Consider the following 21355-nt stretch of genomic DNA (forward strand, 5'->3'; position numbering starts at 1 on the left):
CACAAGAGTCATCTTTTCCAGGGATGGACCAGACTACTCTGCTTGCTCTTCATCTGAGTGAATGTGTCTGTTTCTTCCTGTATATGGGAACAAATGTGCTGAGAATATTTAATTTAACTAAGCAACTATTTTCCAAAGATTGGCAACATAGCAGGCACTGGGCTAGGTACTAGAGGGAGAAGGAGGCAGCAAGATGGCCTTGTAGGAAATAACTAGTCATCTTCCTGTTTTCCCCTAGTCTGCCCTCCATAGACAAGGGCATTCAGGGTCAGTTCATATGGAATATCCAGCTGCTTTCCAAACCCTGATCCTGGGGCATAAGTAAGCCAAAGAGCAATTGTCTAGTTAATACAAAAAAGGGTGACAGCTACCCAGGCAATGAAATTCAGACATTAAATCTTCATAGGCTGGTGCTCAGATGTGTCCAGACCCAACACTGACACCAGAAGTCCTCTGTAATAATTATGCATTTACACAGGACCAAGTTGTTTCTCTTTCTTTTAGCACTTTCTTGCTGTTTCTAGAGTAAAAGGAAGTAGAGAGAAGAAGAGACAGGAAGGCTGTTAGAATGTTAGAGAACTTGTGAGGTGCTTAGCTAGCAAAAGATAGGCAGGTGCTAGTGAGCTTAAATGTCAATTGAGCCTCTTTCTATATATTTCAAACTAAAATTACCAACTTCATTTTTCCACTGACCCAGTGTTCAAAATTCTTCTTGACCCAAGTTGTCAGAATGTGCACTGCCCAACATGGTAGCCACTCGCTGCAAGTGGCTCTTGGGTGCTTGAAATATGGCTAAAGAAACATATTAAAAAGAGTATTTTGGATAATAATATTGAGTTTGATGAAATATATTATTGAAATAAATATAAAACCATTTCTTTTTTAACTTGGTTACTAGAAAATTATAAATTGCATTGGTGACTGAGGCTGTCTTCTTGGAGAGCACAGATCCCCTTGCTCTGCCCTCTGAAGCTCAGTTAGTAGCAACCCGCTTGAGTCATCCCTCTGCCATGCCCAGTCTCTCCCTTAACCAGAGCCCCTTGTGTGCTCCAAGTCAGTGGTCTCTGCTGGCCTTGCAGAGTGTGGTAATCCCCATAAGGTCCCTCAGAGCCAGCCTGCCCCTCTCCTGGTAATGTTGGCCAGAGCTAGCCACATGAAGGGCAATTGCCCAGCAATCTCAGGCTGGCCATCAGGCAAGAGCTGAGGACAAAGGGATTATTGATGGAATGTTCCACCCTGTATGAAAGTAAATCCCAATCCAATCTTTCTACTCTCCTCCATGCTCTGCCCCTTGCAGACCTCCACTCCCTGCCAGTGCCTCCCCAGAAGGAGCCCTCTACTCTAGGCCTAACAAGCTTCCTGCAGGCCAGAGCTCTCATGGCAGACATGGGCCAATGGCTGGGACAGAGCAACCCTCTGCCCAAAGAGAACACCCTCTGGGGAGCTGCTGACATTGGCATTCACCCATAGCAGCTGTCCCAGTGTGGCTGGCTTGGGGTAAAGTCCAGTGGGGTGAAGACACATCCTGTGCCTTATTTGTTGAAGATCATCTTTCTAGAGAAAAGGAACACAGGATGTGGCATGATTTCCACCTTGTTCCCTGTCTCTCCATCTTGAGGATAGCTTCTGCTCCCCTCTGTTTTCTCAGCCCGTCAACCCAGGGGTCTTGTGCAATGGTGCCCTGGGACTCCTAGCACTGGTGCTATTCACCCAGCTCCAGTGCCAGCACCAGGTCATGACCTCACAGGTGCAGGCCTGGCCATCACCAGCACATTCCAGGCAGCTGTCAAGTCTGCATTTCTGCTTCTTGTACCCTCTATCAAAAGTCGTGGTTACCCACGTGCTATAGGCAGTGACCCCAGGAAGAAGGTGAGGTCTAAAGTGCAGAGTCCTAACCAGGTGTGTCTGAGTCCACTCTCATGCTCTTCTGTCTGGTTTCCTAGCTTGAAGTCCCGAGAGGAAAAGGGCCAAAGCCATATGAGTTTGTTCAATGTCTGACTCTGGGTCTCATGGGAGAGGTGTGACAGTTGGCTGACTCTAGAGGCCTAACTTGTAGGGATGTATTAGGTCTCTGTGACTCACCAGCTCAACTTTGTCTTGCATTTCCTTGTCTTTTCAGTGGGGAGTTTCTCAAACACTTGTTGCATGAACTCACTGTAAACATTACTAGTAGGCCTCATCTGCCCACAGCCACCCAGCAGAGGACAGAAGCCCCGTCTGTCCTGTACCCCAGGGTGGAGCCTGCCTGGGAAGATGGTTGGGAAGGTATGTGGCTTGAGTGAGAGCTGGGCCCCCTAGGCAAAGAGCTTCATTTGTTAGGGAGGGAGTGGCCCTATCCAGCAAGCCAGTCCTAGTCACATGACCTCAGCCTTCCCTCTCCCAGTCCTGCTTCATGCCCCAGGTTTCTGGCCTCAGTTACTGTGTCCCCTGTACAGCATATTTAGCTCAAGCCCTGATCACCTCCCCATTCTGAGTAGTCCCCTGCTCTGAATTCTTGGCATTCCCATCTTTCAGAGCCCAGGTTGTGTATCACCTCCACAAATCACTGCTGGCCCTCCACCCTGAGCCTCTATGGAACCTGCACATGCCTCTGTGAAAAGCCAGTTCTGTCCAGAAGGTCTGTTATAAATAACTAGAATGACACTCTGTGAGGTTGATGACTTCCAGAACCTGGGGTGGCAGGAAACAACAACCCTAGGACATCATTTTACCCAACTGCAGAGCTGAACAAGGTCAGAAGAGAGAACTCAGGGTATAGACACATCTTGGTCAGTCACAGGATGAAGGAAAGCTTTCTCCCAGATTGGGAAGAAACTGTGGCCCCACAAGGAGGAGAGGGGGTGAGAAGCCTGGGAAGCCTTCCAGAAGATCCTGGAGAAACCATGAAGGTGTGCCCACGTGGGTGGTGAAGGAGGACACTGCATGTGAAGACCTCAGTGGTGACTGTGACCGACTCCACACAGCACCCTCTGACCCCTTGCCCACCCCCAGCCACCCCACCACCACCCAGCCTGACCTGGAGGGAAAGGGACACACGTTCTCCAAAGCTGAGTTTTCACGTTCACTACCTGCCACACCCAGTGATGGCAAAGACAGCCCCCAAGAGTATGTCCTGAATGTTGGATGGATGAATGAGTAAGTGTGAATTCACCACAGGACTGCTCAGTGTTTTATGTTATACCTAATAGCTATTCAATAACTGGAGTTTTAGGGGAAATAAATAGTGTCATTTGCTTAAGTTGGAGCTAACTGGCAAATATTACAAGGGAACTGGTCAAACTGAGATTGTTTCTTTAAAAATCAGATTTGTTGATGAATGTACAAGATGCAGCTTGGCTCTGTGGACCAGTTGGGATCCCTAATGCAGTCTCTCAAAGGGAACGCTCCCATAAGCTGCACTTCTGCCTCAGGGGCTTTCCATGCATAAACTATGGGCACCGAGAGGGTGCAGTCCAGGCCGAGTGACCTGAAGACTCCACAGGCCCGGTCAGCACTTTTTCCTCTTCCCACGGGGACAGTAAATGGAACCACCTGCTCCCTCTCCTTCAGGAGGAATCTGGTGAACTTCCAGGTGAACTGCTGTTGACAGATACACAAAGAATTTCACTGAAATGGGGCAAAAAACCCAACTGCCTCATTGGCCATTCTTTGAGGAACAGGGGACCCAGCATGAAGTGCAAGCCTTTGCCATCATCTGTACACTCTAAAGACCCCTCCATCCTCCTGGCCTGCTTGACTCCCCTTGCCTGGAACACATCACCTGGTCTTTCACTCTATACTGAGGAGCATGAGGGCCCATGTGAGCACAGAAAGCTCCTGTGGGCTAGGCAAGCACAAGAGGAGATAATATTGTGAAAACAAAAGAAGAAAAAGAATAAGATGTCCAACAGCTACTTTTCTACTCTCTACAAATGTGACAGCCTGACGGATCTGGCTCCATTAGAATGTTGTAGGCAAGACTATGACGGAAATGACTAAACAGACTCTAATTTGTTCTGAGACTCCATGTTATATAGGAAATAAGCTTCTCCCATGGGAACACCCTGCCTCTGTACCTACCATCACTTACTTAGTGTGACATGTTTAACAATACAGAATGATAATTCCTATGTAAAGAAAAATTGCTCTCTTTTGATTCCTATTGCTCCTAAACAGTGTACTATGTGAACAGTTTCCCCTCTGTTGATGATCTCATGATGTTAGTTTGTATTTTCAAATCATAGCAACAGACACTTATGATTGATATGACTTTTGGTATAAGAACCCCTACAACTCCACGGTCAGGGCTGTTTTCCCAATAGCTATTTTCGGGGGCATTGTGAGAGACAGTCAGCAGGCCAGCTTAATAAAGATTCTCAAATTTGGACTTCTCAGTGGTGATTGGTCTGTTCTTAAGTTGTGCCCCACAACATTTGGAGGCCCCAGCGAGATCCTCACTGCCTGGTGGGTAAACATCACTCACCACTGACCTGGAAATTACTGTGGAAGGGAGAGACCGCAACATTGCTCCTAGGGGAAGGCCTCTGAGAAAAGTTCCTCGGTCAAGGCTGCACGGTCTGTGGAGCCCTGCCCCAGGACTGCACTAAATTCTCTGAGAGTCACCTGTTTCTGCAACCCTGGAGGACCAGTAAGTCTGTTTCTGGTGAATCCATATCTGGGGACTCTGAGGAAGGCTGGACACAGCATTACATGCTGAGTCTGGGACGGGCAAGACATTGCGCAGGCCATCAGCTCAGGAATCAGGAATGACCACTTGTTATTGTCTTTGGTGTCTTGCCTGTTCTGTGTTTGTCTTTTTCTGTTTTTTGTTGCTTTGAGTGTGGTTGTGGGTCAGTCTCTCTCATGTTCTTTATATACACCCTTCAATGCATGTTAACTAATTCTCAGGAATTCCAGAAGAGAGCCAGTGACTACGGAACCTGCTGTGATACCTTTTCTCTCTCTAAATTCTGTGAGAGAGAATGACCAACTTTCGAGGTCAGATGGCCTCCTCAGGGGACCACCAAATTGTCTTTGGGCAGCCTGAACAAACTGATCAAATGTTTTATAGTCAAATTTGGAAAAAAATTGGTTAAAAAGTTTTTTAAATCATGTTCACTAAAGCTTACATTAAAATATAAACTGCCAATAGAAATTTCCGACTATTGGAATTGGTCCGCCACAATGCCAGGCTTACCTTTTGATGGCTGCTAGCCAAGAGACCAGAAAATCCAGTTTAGAACAAGACCCCAACCTGAGGGGTCTCTTTCAAGGAGACCAATGGAAGCAGCTCCCTTGCTGTCTCTTCGGGAAATTCCTTCAGAGAGGGATAGGGCATATCCTTGGTCTATATTCTCTTAATTATTTTTCATCTCTGACGAGAAAGACCACATCTGGAAGGAGGCCTAAAAGACTTTTAAAATTATATTTTTTGAGTTCATGATTTTGATCTGGTACACCTCGGTTAATTTTTGATCAGACCTATTTTATCCAACTATGAGGTTTTCTTAATGCTGTTTCATTCAGATGCCAATTTACAGGGGTTAGCTCTCAATCTAATGCATTTTAAAAAATAAGCTATAAGGCCTTTGTCCATCTATTTATTTTATGTATATGTACACTGGTGTATTGTCATGTATACATATATTTGGTACCAAAATTGACACATGAGCTCATAAATTAAAATTTAAAATATGGATCCCAATGCCATTGATTCACATGATTTAAAAGTCTTTAAATTGGGTAAACAAAAACTTGGCTTTCAAATTACTAATACAGTTTTGTTTCTAGGTGGTCAAAAATAATAAAATGTTAATTTTATAAAATGTCTAATATCCACTGTTTCTAGATTTTTCTTCAACAGGGGAGAAATGACTGATATGGCCCAATCCACTTCTCTGATATCTTGGTTTTTTAATGATAACTAAATTAGATTTAACATATATGGGACTGATCATGGATGTGTTTGTTAGACACATCTGATTGGTTTAGAAAGTTAAAATGCTAACTGTTAAATATAACATGAAGTACTCTTAACTCCTTAAATTCCTCAGGGTAATATACTTAAAACATTTCTGGAGTTTTCATAAATTGGTAAATAAGAAGAGGCTTTAAATTTACTTTATGTTATCACTGAACACATGGTTACTAAAAGTCTTAACAGGTATTATTCTATATAAAGTGTTCAAAAGGTTCAACTGTATTTAAATAGAATTCTATAAGTAACAAAGTATTTCATCAGAATAAAATGGAGTAATTTATCTAAATTCATAAATTTATAAGGGTTGACTCAGAATATAAATTTTAAGAAGGGGATCAACACATTAAATATTACAAGGTTTTAGATGCAAAAATATATTTAGTAAAAAATGTTCCTAGGTAAAAATGTCTTTATGTGATAAATAAAGTCCACCCATAATGCAGCTAAGTAAACAAGAGGGTCTAATTAAGAGATTTAAAAAGTGTAAATTAAGGATAAATTTTAGGAGGTTTATATGTATGTATAAGTAACACAAAAGTTAAAAATACTGAAGATTTTTTCTTAAGGTCAAATGTTAATGTACTGATATAAACCAAATTTCAGTCTATATGCTGAAATGACCAATAATTCTTAAAACATTAATTTACTCTTAACATTGTATCTGTTACATTTCATTCTCTAGAACAACCAGCCTTAAAAATTAGGGGTTTGTGAAATTCTGGTTAAACAGCAACCATTATTGTAGAGTATTATTCTACCTTACAAAGTGTAAATTTTCTTTAAAAGTTAAACATGCTTAATTAAAAAAACCCAATGTAATTATGATTATTACTCTTCTTTACATATCAAATGTGTTCATATCTTACAGGCTTACAAGTCTTTAAAATGTTTAAAAGAACATTTTATCAAGCTGGTGTTCTCCAACCCAAAGTTGTAATGGTAATTTTAAATTTATCAGAAAAAGAAATTTTATTGTGGACTTATTTAAATCATTTCATGTTCTGTAACTGGACCAAAACATTATGTTACTTCTACACTGGGATAAAAATATACATGTATTTCAAAAAACAATAAGAGTCTGATCTGTTTAAAGGTGAATATCATGAAACAGGAAAACATTTTGTTACTTTACTACACAAAAGGAAAGTTAAAAACTCTCAATTTTCTTTGATTCATGTTTCAGGTGTAATATAATATTATGCCAACTAACATTGATATAGGCTTAAGAAAACAATATATGTAAACTTGATTAAATTATATTTAATAAAGATAAAGATCAACTTCAGAACTAGACCACTTTACCTAAGACTTATGAAGAGCCCTGCCTTACCTGAGATAAGGCTCTGCCTCCCACCTTACTACATGTTACAGTGGCTCCAAAAGTAAGCCAGACTGCAACTCACTGATATTTGAAAGATTTTTTGTTGTTGTTGTTGTTGTTGTTGTAAAATTACTGTGATCTCAAAAAGGGGGTTATAATATATAGCTCAGCCAAAATTTAAGACAGTTATTACACAACTAAATATGTATTTACTGTTGTTAATTCCATTTTCTATTTTCCTTGTAAACTCTATAACTGTTGCACAATTAATGTTCTGCAGAGGAACTACTTCAAGAATGATCTAAATTAATTTGAGATAATAAGCCATCACATAGAGGACAGATAATATAGACCCCGATTATGCAAAGAGTAGGTAAATAACTGTACATTCAAAGGTATTAAAGTTAAAGCCCAGTTTTCTTACTGTATGACTGGTCAAAACTGACTTGCTGGATGTTTACATCAAGACTTAAAGATTGAGATTAAAATAAAGAGGCCAAAAGAATCAATATTTGGCTCTTGCCTTCAGAGTCAGCCTAAACCCAGAGAACAAGAGAACTTCTCTAAGGAGTTTTACAACTCTGGGTCACATAACCTTGCAATCAGGGAGATTGATGAAACCACTAGAGGATAAAAAAGTCAATCAGTGAATCTGCTGCAGAGGAGGGTCCTTGGAAAAGGGAGACATCCCTAATGCTTCCAAAGGAAGCCACCTCATTAAGGAGACCCTACCTAGTGTGAATGGCACTAAAGGAGCTAAAACACTGCTCTCAAGTTCCCCATGAGTGACTCCTGTGTGAACTCAGCTGACTCTTAACAGTAGTTGGGACCAAGGTCAATTTGACCAGCTTGGTATTATAAACACATAGCAAAACAGTTAAAACTAAAACACAATCATTTCTGGACATTTTAAAAACTAAACAATAGTTACTTTAATGTAACTTGAGATGTACACTTGTGTTTTCAGGTAACATTTTAAAAACTCTTTAAAAATTAAAACATTGTATATACAGGTAAATTCTCCCTGAAAGCAAAACATAGACTAGGTCAATTCCCATATAAGTGAACCACAGCAGAATGTAAACTTAATTTTATGAAAATGGGCACAAAATAAAGAAAATATAAGGGGAAATGGGGATAAAGAGAGTTTAAATTGTGGTTTCCAATTCCTAAAATTTTCTGAGAACTGAAATTTTTTTTTGTTATTGAAATCTCCTGTTAAATGGCATGTTCAGTCATGTTTTCTAATTTACTCTTAATTATGCTCTAGTTATTCTTTTTATAATGAAAAAACAAATTTTATTAGTATCACCAATGCCAAACAAGCCTTTAAAAGAATTAAAATATTTCATAAAGTATAAAGGTGTTTTCACATTTGCTACAATTATAGCAAATATATTTCTTGGCATAAAGCACAGTCTTTGGAGTTTAAAACATCCCCAGCTGCAAGATTATGTATATCAAACTCCCATTGTTGTTTAAGTAATAGTGGTTTAATCAAATTTAAAGTTATACTTTAAAATAAAATGGAAATAATTTACTCATAAGATTCATATTGAAATCATCTTTATTTATACAATATTATCCTCAAAATTCTAATTTAATTAAGCTTCAGTTGGAGCAAAAATATAATAATTAACTGAAAGCAGTTACTTAAACTAAAAATAAGAGGTAAATAATTTTTTGAAGAGAGATCAAAAATACTGTCATGATTCATGTTGTGGTTCTGGATATTCAATAGAGACTCATTTGGAGGTGGAATCAACCCTGAAGTGAACTACTTCTCCTTTCAGAATGTGGGAAGAGGGGGAAAAAATTCAGCCTTTGGTGAGGATAAGGAGGAAAAGGCCTCAGTGAATAGACATTGTGCATTGGATTGGAGACGGTTCTCCTGGTTCCAATGGTCTACCATAATTAGAATAGTATCCATCTTTCTTTTGTAGAAGTGAAGGTGGATCAGAATAAAGTTGGGCTGGTGGACAGATCATCCTCTTACCTTCCAGTTCCCGTGGTGATGACCCACGGGGCCCAGTATCAGCAGGTGCTCTATGAGGATCAGTTACCATATCAGAGCTTGATTCTCTTTTTTCATTGCTAATCTGATGGTCCAGAGGATCCTCTGGGCCTCCTGAGCCTCCTCCTCCTTCCCCTGGATGTAAAGGTGACAATCTGTGTAGATCCTTCCTTTCCATAGGAAAAGCTCTCATTTCACATGAAGGTCCAACTCAATGGTGAGGGAACATATGGGGACTGCCCTCTGGCAAATGCTGTATTTGAAACATCAAGTGCATAAAGATCTTCTTCTAAAAGTTTAAATTTAAACTCCATTTCTGTTAATATTTGTCTCTTGTGAGCATTTACTGTCTTTAAATACTTGAGGTTTTTTTCAGCACTCCAAGCTGCCAATGCATTATCACGTGCTTTTTTCTCATAGGAAATACTGTGCCTCTGATAATAATGAACGGTTGCATCCAATTCTTCCTCAAGATCTTTGGCTTGTTTACTATAGGTCTCCAGCTATTCAGCTGCATGGCTGATCTTTTTATCAACTTTGGAAAACCTCTCCTCTTTCTCTAACTGGCACTTTTCCTCTACTCTTTAATTTCCTGTGGAGCTTCATTGCATGTTCTTAACACTGTTCCATCTTTACTTTAAATTTCTGTTGAAGCTTCTGATTCTCATTTTCAAACTGTGTATTTTCTAACTGCAAAGATTCTTGTTCAGTTTGAAGATTTTTAATATGTTCTATAAGATCTTCTTTTAAAACAGATAGTAAAGTACAAATTTGACTTCTTTCTCCTTCTAAGGATCCTAAAGAGGCATTTAACTCAGCAGTATAAACCAGTTCCTTCAAAGCTTCTTTGGGCTGATTATCTAAGTGAGCACCAATTTTGGATTCACTCTTCATCTCCAGCTCCAAGTTACCATCATCTGTGAGGTCTTCTCCAAGCACAGGAGCTTGATCTTTCATCTTTAGCAAGTGTTCAGAGACTTAATGTGATTTTCTTTATCACACAGAACTTGTTTTGCCTGTACTTTAGAGTCTTCAATTGTTATTTTTTGTTTATTAAGGTCACTCACTTTTTCCTTCCATACTTCAGCTTCCTGTAAAAGGTGTTTCTGACTTTCCTGCAGTTGGGAAATTTCATTCCCCCCCCCCCCCAAAAAAAAAAAAAAGGTAGCTCTTTTATTGCTACCTTAAGTCCTTCATTCATTTGAAGTATTCTGAAGGTTTTTTTAGCTTCAGCTACTTGTGATTTGTGGGATTTTGATTCCTCTGCTAGGGACTTCACCCATTTTGCTATATCCGCCATTGATTCTTCCTGTTTGGAATGTTTAGATTTCTCTTCTTTTGGCTCTTTTTCTAGAAAGAGTATTTTATCCTCAAGTTTAGATTTAGACCTATTCAGCATTTCATGTATTATCTCCAAATGTTGCACTTCTTTTGATGTCTTCTCACAATTGGCAACCTTTAAAGATAACTGTAAGCCTTCATGCTCTTTTTGAAGAAGGGTAACTTTATCAAGTAGTTTACATTTTTCTTCAATTTGTTCAGAAAATTTTACAGCAAGTTTTCTTTCTCTTTTCACATAAAGCCTGCTTCTAACAGAATGAGCACTTCTCCACAAAAACAAGAGAACAATAAAAAATCTAATAGCTGTACACAGTAACAGCTGCCAATGAAAGGGATCAGGATTAGGGCCTGGTCTTCCATCTTCAGGCAATGTTGGCACAACCCTGAATATTTTTTCCAGACTCAAGTCCCAGGAAGACTGAGGGGCGGCCCTTGGCCCCTCCATTGTTCCAAAACTACTTTGGCAACTACATCCTGCCCAGCCAGGAAAACAGAGTGTGGACACCAGACTTTGTGTGGGATCCCAAACCTGCACTGTGTGACCAAGTCACTCACTAGGAACAGAATGCTGGAGGCAAGTGTGGAGCCAGGAAACTGGCCCCTGGCCCATTGCTATGCCTTGCCCACCGGCTTTGTGACCTCACTGCCCTCAGCGACATTCCTGGCCCCTCCCTCTCCGCTATGCTCCACCCACTCCCCAAGCAGCACAGGTTCAAGCTGCTCCCACTGGAGCCTGCTTGCCACCCACCCCTCTGGTTTCAGTCAGGACGCCGCAATGCTTATTAAGTGCTACTTATTCTGTGCAGTCAAAATATCATCCAATTAATATAACTAAAATTGTAAAGCTTACTAAACCTTTTCCTAAGAGATTTAAGGCCATATATTTATAGTTGTACCACATGCCCTTTCATTTTAATGACTCAATCCTTTCTGTTCCCTCCCCTTTTCCTTCCTTTTTTCTTTTCCCTTCCCTCCTTTTCCCTTCCATCCCTGTCCTTTTCTTGCAGTGTTGGGGGTTAGACTCCAAGGCCTTGTGCATGCTAGGCAAGCTCTCTACCACTGAGCTTCATCCCCAGCCCTGTTGAAACTTTCTATGGAAGTAATTTGAATTACTTCTATAGAAAAACAGAAACGGTGGGAACCCCTCCAAACTCATTCTATGTGGTTAATATCACCCTGAAACCAAAACCAGACAAAGACCTATCTAGGAAAGAGCACTTCAGACCAATATCCCTGATGAACACAGATGCAAAAATTCTCAATAAAATTCTGGCAAATCACATTAAATACATATTAAAAAGACAGTGCACCATAATCATGCAGGATTCAGCTCAGGGATGCAGGGTTGTTTCAACACATGCAATTCAATAAATGTAATTTATCATATCAATAGACTTAAATCAAGAATCACTTGATCATCTCAATAAATGCAGAAAAAGTATTTGACAAAATACAGCACCCCTGCATTTTCAAAACACGAGAAAAACTAGGGAGAGTAGGAACGTACCTCAACATCGTAAAAGCCATGTATACTAAACACAAGGCCAACATAATTCTACACAAAGGAAAATTGAAAGCATTCCCCTTAAACTGGAACAAGACAAGGAAGCCCTCTTTCACCACTTTTATTCAACATAGTCCTTGAATCTAAACTGAGCAATAAGGCAGAAGTAATTAAAGGTACACAAACAGATAAAGAATTCAAAGTATCAGTATTTGCTGATGACTTGATTTTATATTTAGAAGATCTAAAAAATTCCATGAAAAATTTCTGGAATAAATAAATTCAACAAAGTAGCAGGAAAATCAATACCCATAAATCAAATGCATTGCTATATATCAGCAATAAATCCACTGAAAGAGAAAGAAAACTACCCCATTCACAGTAGCCAAAAAAAAAAAAAAAAAAAAAACCAAAAAAAAAACAAACAAAAAAAACCACTAAAGAAGGTTACTGAGGAAGACCTTAGAAGATGGGAAGACCTCCCATGCTCCTGGATAGGCAGAGTTAATATTGTCAAAATGGCCATAAGAAAAAAAGTACAAATTTAATGCAATTCCTATAAAAATCCCAATGACATTCTCATATAATTAGAAAAAGCAATGAGGAAATTCATTTGGAAAAATAAGAGACCAAGAATAACCAAAGAAATCCTTAGCAAGAAAAGTGAAGCAGGAGGTATCACAGTACCAGACCTCAAACTATAATAAGAGGTACAATAATAAAAATAGCATGGTACTGGCACCAAAATAGACAGGTAGACCAATGGTACGAAACAGAAGACACAGAGACAAACCCACATAAATACAGTTATACTAGAAAAAGGCACCAAAAACATTCACTGGAGAAAAGATAGCCTCTTCAACAAATGGTGCTGGGAAAAATGGAAAGCCACATGTAACAAAATGATATTAAACCTTTATCTCTCACCTTGTATACAACTCAACTCACAGTGGATCAAAAACTTAGGTACTAGAACAGAGACCCTGCTCCTCCTAGAAGAGAAAGTAGGTCCAAATCTTCACCATGATGGCCTAGGATCTGACTTCTAAAAGACCCCTAAAGTTTAAGAAGTTAAATCAAGAATCAACTAATGGGATGGATTCAAAGTAAAAAGTTTATTCTCAGCAAAAGAAATCATCAATTATGTGAAGAGAGAGAATATGAATTGGGAGAAAATCTATACCACATGCACCTCAAATAAAGCATTAATCTCTAGGATATATAAAGAACTCAAAAAACTTATCACCAAAAAAAAAATAAATAAATAACCCAATTAATAAATGGGCTAAGAACTGGGTAGGCATTTCTCAGAAGATATACAATCAATCAATAAATGTATGAAGAAATGTTCATCATCTCTAGCAATAAGAGAAATGCCAATCAAATCTAAGATTTCATCTTAGTCCAATCAGAATGGCAATTACCAAGAATACAAGCCACAATAAATGTTGGTGAGGACATGGGGGGAAAGTACATTGCTACATACATTGCTGGTGGGAATGCAGATTGGTGCAGCCACTCTGGAAAGCAGTGTGGAGACTCCTTAGAAAACTTGGAATGGAACCACCATTTGAACAAGCTATCCCACACCTTAGATGCCTTTCAACAGATGAATGGATAAAGAAAATGAGTATACACAATGGAATTATAAGATCACTGTTCTAAATTTTCCCAACATGGTACTGGCTGAGCTTCTTTTCCTGATTTATCTTCCTCATACCTTCTCCTGCTGGCACAAACTCACGCCCAATCAGCACTTGACACCCCACCCAGACCCCTAGCAACAATGCTCACCCAATTAACCATCACCCCATTTCACACCCTGACCTATCAGCATCTTCCCGGCCCTATATAAGTGTGTACATTTTTAAAATAAAACAGAACTGCTCCGGTGATTAGCTTTGACTCGTGTCTCTGCATCATTCTTTCATTGGTGCCAAAACCTGGGAAGGGAAACTCCTCAAATATCGAGGACCTCTTCCATCTCCCCGGTCAAAGCTTCTCACCCTCATCCACCTTCTTGAGTGCGGGCTACCTTGCTACAACCACCGGCTAATCTGTAGGTGAGTTCCCCTTAAGAGGCCACCACCCTTAAATTGACTATTGCAGGGAACCTGACCACAATCATCCAGCAGCCCCTACATCTAGTTAAAGGGAGGAGACTACACCCCACCTCTGTCTTTCTGGCCACAGTGGACTACTATCTTTTACCCATTATCCAATTGGGCAGGAGGGAACAATAGACCCTTTTTCATCCTCTCTCTCTCTCTCTCTCTCTCTCTCTGCCTTCCTCCATTTCCTGGTAAAAATCTAGTACTAGGTTCTCCGTGGCTTCCAGCATTCCTGCTCAGCAGCAGAATCCTCAGGTGACAATCTGACTGTTCCCCTTGCTCCCTGACTCCACTGAGTCCCATGAATGGTTTCGCTCCTTGGGGACACCTAAACAAGTCATCCATTCACTTTCCTGGTCTGGAGATCCCTCTCTCTCTCTTTCTCCCTCTTTTTTTCTCTCTCTCTCCCTCTTTAACGAGTGATAGGGGCCTCTTCTACCCTCCCAAATGACTCCCCCTTAAAGTGTTTACTTTCCAATTTGGCTCGCCTCTCACTGACTCCAGACATTAAACCAAAAACTCTCATAAATTTTGCACTCAAGATTGGCATTATTACTAATTAGACAATCTCAACTGGTGGCCTCCCGAAGGCTCCCTTGATCCCCAAATTCTTTGAGATCTTTTTAATTACTGCCAGCACTCAAACAAGTGGAAGGAGATTCCCTATGTTGAGGCATTTTTCCCTTCTCCATTCTCAACCTGACCTTTGCTCCACTTGTAGTCCTCACCAAGTTCTTCTGGTCTGTAAACCCTCCCCCACTATTGATTCTCCTACTTCCTCCTTTGACCTGGCTGACGAACCTCCTCCTTATCATCCCTCTCCTTTCGTGTCCACCTCCCCCTCTCTCTCCTCTCCTAACTCCTCTTCACTGCCATCTTCTCCTCCTTCCCCTCTTTCACTGCCATCTTCCCCTCCTCCAAACTCTTTCAGCCCACCTGCCACCATGTCCCACACCCAAACCCAAATTGCTCAACCCCATACAATAGCACCCTTATGAGAGGTCGCTGGACCCAAAGGAGTCATCCGAGTCCATGTTCTCTTCTCCATGACAGACCTCACTCAATTAGAAAAAAGATTAGGCTCCTTTACAACTGATCCCACCACTTACATTCGGGAGTTCCAATGGGTCCTACAGGCTTATAGCCTTACCCACCACGACATTTACGTGCTCTCAGCTTACACCCTTCTCCCTGAGGATCACAGATGGGTAAGGGAATTAGCTCAAGCCCATGCTGATGACACTCACCGAGCCAACCCTAACCAATCTACTGGCCCCGATGCAGTCCCCGAACAAGATCCAACTGGGACTACAATACCACAGCTGAATTACAATTAACAGATCAATTTTCTGACTGCATAATCGCTGGTCTAAAAAACGGTCGCTCGCAAGGCAGTTAACTTCCAAAAAACCCAGGAAATCATACAAAAAAAGAATGAAACCCCCTCTGAATTTTTAGATCACTTCACTAAAGCTCTCCAAGAATACACCAACTTAGATCCTGAAACCCCCGATGGCAGCATGTCCTTATGACATATTTCCTGTCCCAGAGCTACCCCGACATAAAGGCTAAATTAAAGAAACTTGAGCAAGGGCCTGCAACACCTCAGACCAAAATTCTGGCTATAGCTTTTAAGGTCTTTCATAACTGGGATGAGGAAGCCGAATGCGTTAAGTACCATAGGTACGAAAAGGCAGAAAACCGTAAGTTTCAGATGCTCACTTAAGTCCTGCAGAAAGCTCCTGGAAGGTGGCTGCAACAGCCCCCTTGCAACATGAACCCCCCTGAAGCCTGTTTCAAGTGCGGCAAGAAGGGTCATCAGGTTAAAGCCTGCCCTACTCCTAGGACCCCCAATATACCTTGCCCTAAATGTCAGCAAATGGGTCATTGGGATTCAGACTGTCCCACCTCCCGAAGGGGAAGTTGCGGCCAAAAATCCCAATACTGACCTCTTGGGCCTTGTGCTCAATGACTGGCGGGGCCTTGGGTCCTCCTCCCTGGCTGTTATCAACTGGCAGGAACCCAGGGTACAACTCCAAGTAGATGGGCACAGCATCAACTTCCTCCTAGATACAGGGGACACCTTCTCGGTCTTGAGGGAGTTTTGGGGACACACGCTGCCTTCATTTTCTCCTATTGTCAGGGTAGGAGGAAAAACCATACTCCCATTAAAAACACCTCCTCTCACCTGCTCTATAGATAGTTTCCCTTTTTCCCATTCTTTCCTTGTAATGCCCCAATGTCCAGTACCACTCCTCGGTAGGGACATCCTCTCATTCCTCAAGGCTGCAATTTCTATACAGCCTCCATCATCCCCCACACCACATTTTTAAATGGCTCTCTTGGCTGATGATCTCACAATCCCTTTCTGCTCTGATTGTGCAGGTCCCATACATGGCCACCCCAAACACAGTCATTTTTCTGTCCCCACACACCTTGTCGATCCCATTGTCTGGGACATCCACAACCTTCTACAGTCAACTGTCCCCCAATTTGAATCCACCTCAAGGACCCCACTCATTTTTCCAACCAATCCCAATACCATCTATCCACCACTGCTCTGATTGGCCTCCAACCCATCATAGGGGACCTTTTAAAGAAGGGCTACCTCCAACCTACTCACTTCCCTTTCAATACTCCCATTCTGGCAGTTAAGAAGCCTAACGGTTCTTACTGCCTAGTACAAGACCTTTGCCTCATCAACTCCTCCATTGTTCCCATCCACCCCCAGGTTCCTAACCCATACACCCAAGTCCCCACCACCTCTACCCACTTCTCAGTAATAGATCTGAAGGATGCTTTCTTCTCTATTCCCCTCGCATCCAAATCCCAGGACATCTTTGTGTTCACCGGGACTGACCCAAACACCAGACACTCCCAACAACTTACCTGGATGGTTCTTCCCCAAGGTTTCAGGGATAGTCCTCACCTCTATGGACAAGTTCTGGCAGCAGACCTAGAAAGTTTCCACTCAACCTGCCCTGAGTGTACTCTTCTTCAGTATGTAGATGATCTCCTCCTTTGCAGTCCTTCAATGGATATCTCAAAACATGACACCATTAATTTACTTAACCACCTGGCTCAGAAAGATTACTGAGCCTCCCCACAAAAGGTCCAACTGTCCTCTCTCACAGTCACATACCTTGGGTTCTTCATTTCCCACAGGAAAAAGGCTATCACTACTGACAGAAAACATCTTATTAACTCCCTCCCTATACCCAAAACTAAAGCTGAAATCTTATCTTTCCTGGGTTTGGCGGGATACTTTAGGGCATGGATTCCTAATTACTCCCTCTTAGTGAGACCTTTATACGACATGGCAAAAGATCCCCAAAATGAGTCACTACTCTCCACTGTTGGCAGGCCTTTCAACATACTCAAGAGGACACTCCTTGAAGCCCCAGCCCTTCATCTGCCTGACCTAACAAAACCCTTTCTCCTCTATGTTCATGAAAAGGGAGGCCAAAGCCTGGGAGTCCTTGGACAAGACTATGGACCTACCTTTGCCCCAGTAGCTTATCTCTCTAATCTAGATCCCACTGTTAGAGGGTGGGCACCCTGCCTGTGTGCCTAAGTGGCCAGTCATGATCTCCAAAAGGAGGCCCACAAACTTACCTTTGGGTCTCCCCTCACTATTCTTTCCCCATATCACTTAAAGGACCTTCTGACTTATAAAGGGCTACAAACCCTCTCCCTTTCCAGGGTTCTCTCCCTACTAGTCTCATTCCTCTAAGTCCCCAACCAAAAGTTGTATTGAAGCCCTGGAGACCTTTCTACCCTGTCCCACAACAAATTCTGAAGGATCTCTGTCCAACCCTGATTTTACTTGGTTTTCAGATGGCAGTTCCTTTATGCAGGATGGAATCAGGGTGGCAGGATATGCTGTTGTCTCCCTCTCCTCCATAATAGAGGCAAAATCTCTTCCACCAAACACCACTAACCAACAGACTAAACTCATAGCAGCAACCCGGGCTTGTGAACTAGCTACAGTTTTCTTTACACTGATTCCAAATATGTTTTTCATGTTCTATTGTCCCATGCTGCCATATGGAAAGAAAGAGGACTCCTAACAACCAAAGGCACCCCTTTTACTAACTCAAAGCTCATCTCTCACCTATTAGAGGTTTCAAAACTGCCATCTATGCTTGGTATCACACACTGCAGAGCTCAACAAATGGACTCCTCCCCCATCACAGCGGGAAATACTAAAGCTGACCAGGCCACATGATCGGCTGCCCTCCAAACTCCCAATCCCTCCTACGCTTACACTCACCCCCTCTGAGCATGTTCGTGAGGAGGACCACCAATGTCTTTTCCATTTTCTTTATTCCCTGTTTCACTCTAGCCCCTGAAGTCTTGAAACTTTTCTTCAATCTTTTTTCACCCTCTCAGCAAATGATCAAGCCCTCTTAAAGCACATCTTCTCAACATGCCACATCTGTCAATGAACAAATTCTAACACACCCTTGTGGCTTAAATCCTTCCCCTCCATCAGGCTCAAGGGTACACCCCCACAGCTGACTGGCAGACTGACTTCACTAATATGCCCAGAGTTAAACACATGAGGTACCTACCAGTACTAGTAGATACCTTTTCCAGCTGGGTTGAGGCTTTTCCTACATCCAACAAAAGGGCCTCTACCGTTGCTAACATCCTGTTAACTCAAATCATCCCTCGATTTGGGATGCGCACCTCCATTCAATCCGACAATGGCCCAGAATTTGTTTCCCAAGTCACTCAGGCTCTCACTCATGCCCTATCTTTCCCACAGCATTTTCATTGCCCCTATCACCCACAGGCCTCAGGGAAGGTTGAAAGAACAAATAGATCCCTTAAGGATATCCTCACTAAACTAGCTATGGAATTAAGTTTGGGCTGGGTTAAATTACTCCCTTTGGCCCTTTTACGCTTGTGAGCCTTGCCCAAGAAACCCTCACTTCTCTCCCCATTCGAGGTCATGTACGGCCGCCCTCTCATTCCCCCTGGACTCTCACCCAAGCCTTGGCCTATTTCTGACAACTATGCCTTACCCCTTCTTTTCCAACTTTGAACTGAACTATGGAAACACCAGGACTGGCTCCTTTCTGATCCAAGTCTCTCACAAAACCTTTTTCCTTTGATACCCGGGCAATCTGTCTATTACTGTCCTGCGGGGGAAAGAAATCCTTTACAACCAAAATGGGAAGGACCTGTAGAAGTCATCTTATGTATTCCAACAGCTGCTAAGCTAGCACTCCACCACAACCAACTTACCCCATGGATTCATATTTCTAGGCTCAAACGAGGCTCCTGTCCATCCGGCCTGGAAGAAATCCATCCCGAAAATGCGGTGACACCTCTTCATGGACCAAAAAATACTTACTCTTGTTCCCCTCCCCTCACAATCCCTTAAAGCTTCATTTTTCTTGTATCTCTCTCAAGCCTGTACCCAAAGATGTTTCCTAATAGGTTAAAATCATCCTTCTTGCTTCTTCCCCTCATGCTTAGCCCCTTCACACTTGAACCTCTCCTCAGGCCCTACATCTTTTTATATGATCCACAAATGCATGCTTCTTCTGCCTCTAACCAGTTTCTCAAACAACACTTTTACACTCACCATCCGGGATCCCTGGGACCCCCGTTGGGCCTCTGGGGTAAAAGCCTCCATTTACTATAATGGCCAGTCTGCTCCCCATGGATCCCTTGAATATGTCCTCTTGGACACTCAGTTTTCTCAGGTTGCTTCCAATATACAGCACTCAGAATAAAACATTACTAACCACTTCTGTCACTGGAACTGCTCTTTCAGGTGGTGCCCTTGGCCATTCTTTATGGGCTGGGGAGGACATCAACAACCAGCTTGAAGAAGCTCTGACTTCTACTGCTAAACTCTTTAGGCTCCCTACAAAAAGAAGTCACCTCCTTGGCCCAGGTAACAATGGTTCCCCCTTCTCCTTGTGGTTTCAATCTCCCCTTTTGACTTGGATGTGGCCAATACTAGGTCTGTTACTCATCATCTTCCTTGCCTGTCTCTTCCTATCCTGCCTAATAAAATTTCTCCAGAATCAGCTGGGAAAAATTTCTAACCAGATCTTTAACCAGTTTCTCCTTAGGAATTATCAGTTACTAGCCACAGATGAACTCAGTGCATCCTCCAGAGAACATCTCACCACCTGCTGAGGAAACCATCATCACCTCATGGAACTCCTTCCGTGCAGCCCTCCACCAGGACATCTGGTTCATCCCACCTACCCACCACTTGGAGGAATGAAATGAGGCAATTCAGGATCTGTGGCTACAGGGCACCTTCATCAACCTCACCCCCCAGGAAACCCTCCCTTTTTTGGCCTTGTTATGAGGTCTCTTGACCATATTCCTTTTGCCTTCCCCTATCCCTTCCCAAACTTTGCCCCTGTCCAGCAAGAAGTAGCCAGATCGAATGATGCCCCCATCCCAAATACAAAAACAAAATGGGAGGAATATAAGATCACTTTCCTAAGTTTTCCCAACATGGCGCTGGCCGAGCTTCTTTTCCTGATTTAACTTCCTCATACCTTCTCCCACTGATGTGAGCTCACACCTAATCGGCACTTGACACCCCACCCAAACCCCTAGCAACAAGGCTCACCCAATTAACCATTGCCCCGTTTCACACCCTGACCTATCAGCCTCTTCCTGGCCCTATATAAGTGTGTACATTTTAAAAATAAAACAGAACTGCTCTGGTGATTAGCTTTGAGGCCTTGAAAACCAAAGGGAACCAAAATTCTAAAATGCACCTCCTGTGGAATGTTTCACTCACTGGAACATCATAAACATTTTAACACACCTTTAAAACAGTATGAGTTGAAGGGCAAAAGATCTACTCACCACAGAACACAGCACAGGAGGCAATTGAGTTATCTCCTTTAAAACTAACAAAAACTTAACTCTTTCTACTGATGAGTTTGCACAAAGTCTCAACTTTCTTTTCCATCTGTTTGGTATGTGTCTCGTCCAGTGAGTACAATAAAGACTCGGCTCTCAGATGAAGTTTTAAGGTCTTTATTTTTATGGGAGAGCTTCTGAGCCGAGTGCCTGGTTCTTCTTCCTCCTCCACCGCTGCCGTCTTCTTCTTCTTCCTCTC

At 42.1% G+C, this 21355-nt stretch overlaps 1 pseudogene across 1 annotated transcript; it reads right to left on the reverse strand.

The window, feature by feature from the left end:
• Nucleotides 1-212: 212 nt before the first annotated feature.
• Nucleotides 213-19897, reverse strand: LOC306641927 (melanoma inhibitory activity protein 2-like; annotated as a pseudogene). The gene is made up of 5 exons: nucleotides 19847-19897; nucleotides 19281-19397; nucleotides 16200-16316; nucleotides 9277-10750; nucleotides 213-310 (listed from the first exon to the last, which is right to left on the reverse strand). The product of its transcript is annotated as a melanoma inhibitory activity protein 2-like (transcript).
• Between the last annotated feature and the right edge of the window lie 1458 nt (nucleotides 19898-21355).

This window comes from Sciurus vulgaris (genome assembly GCF_902686455.1).
Source record: "Sciurus vulgaris genome assembly, chromosome: 12".
In the NCBI taxonomy this organism is placed as follows: Eukaryota; Metazoa; Chordata; class Mammalia; order Rodentia; family Sciuridae; genus Sciurus; species Sciurus vulgaris.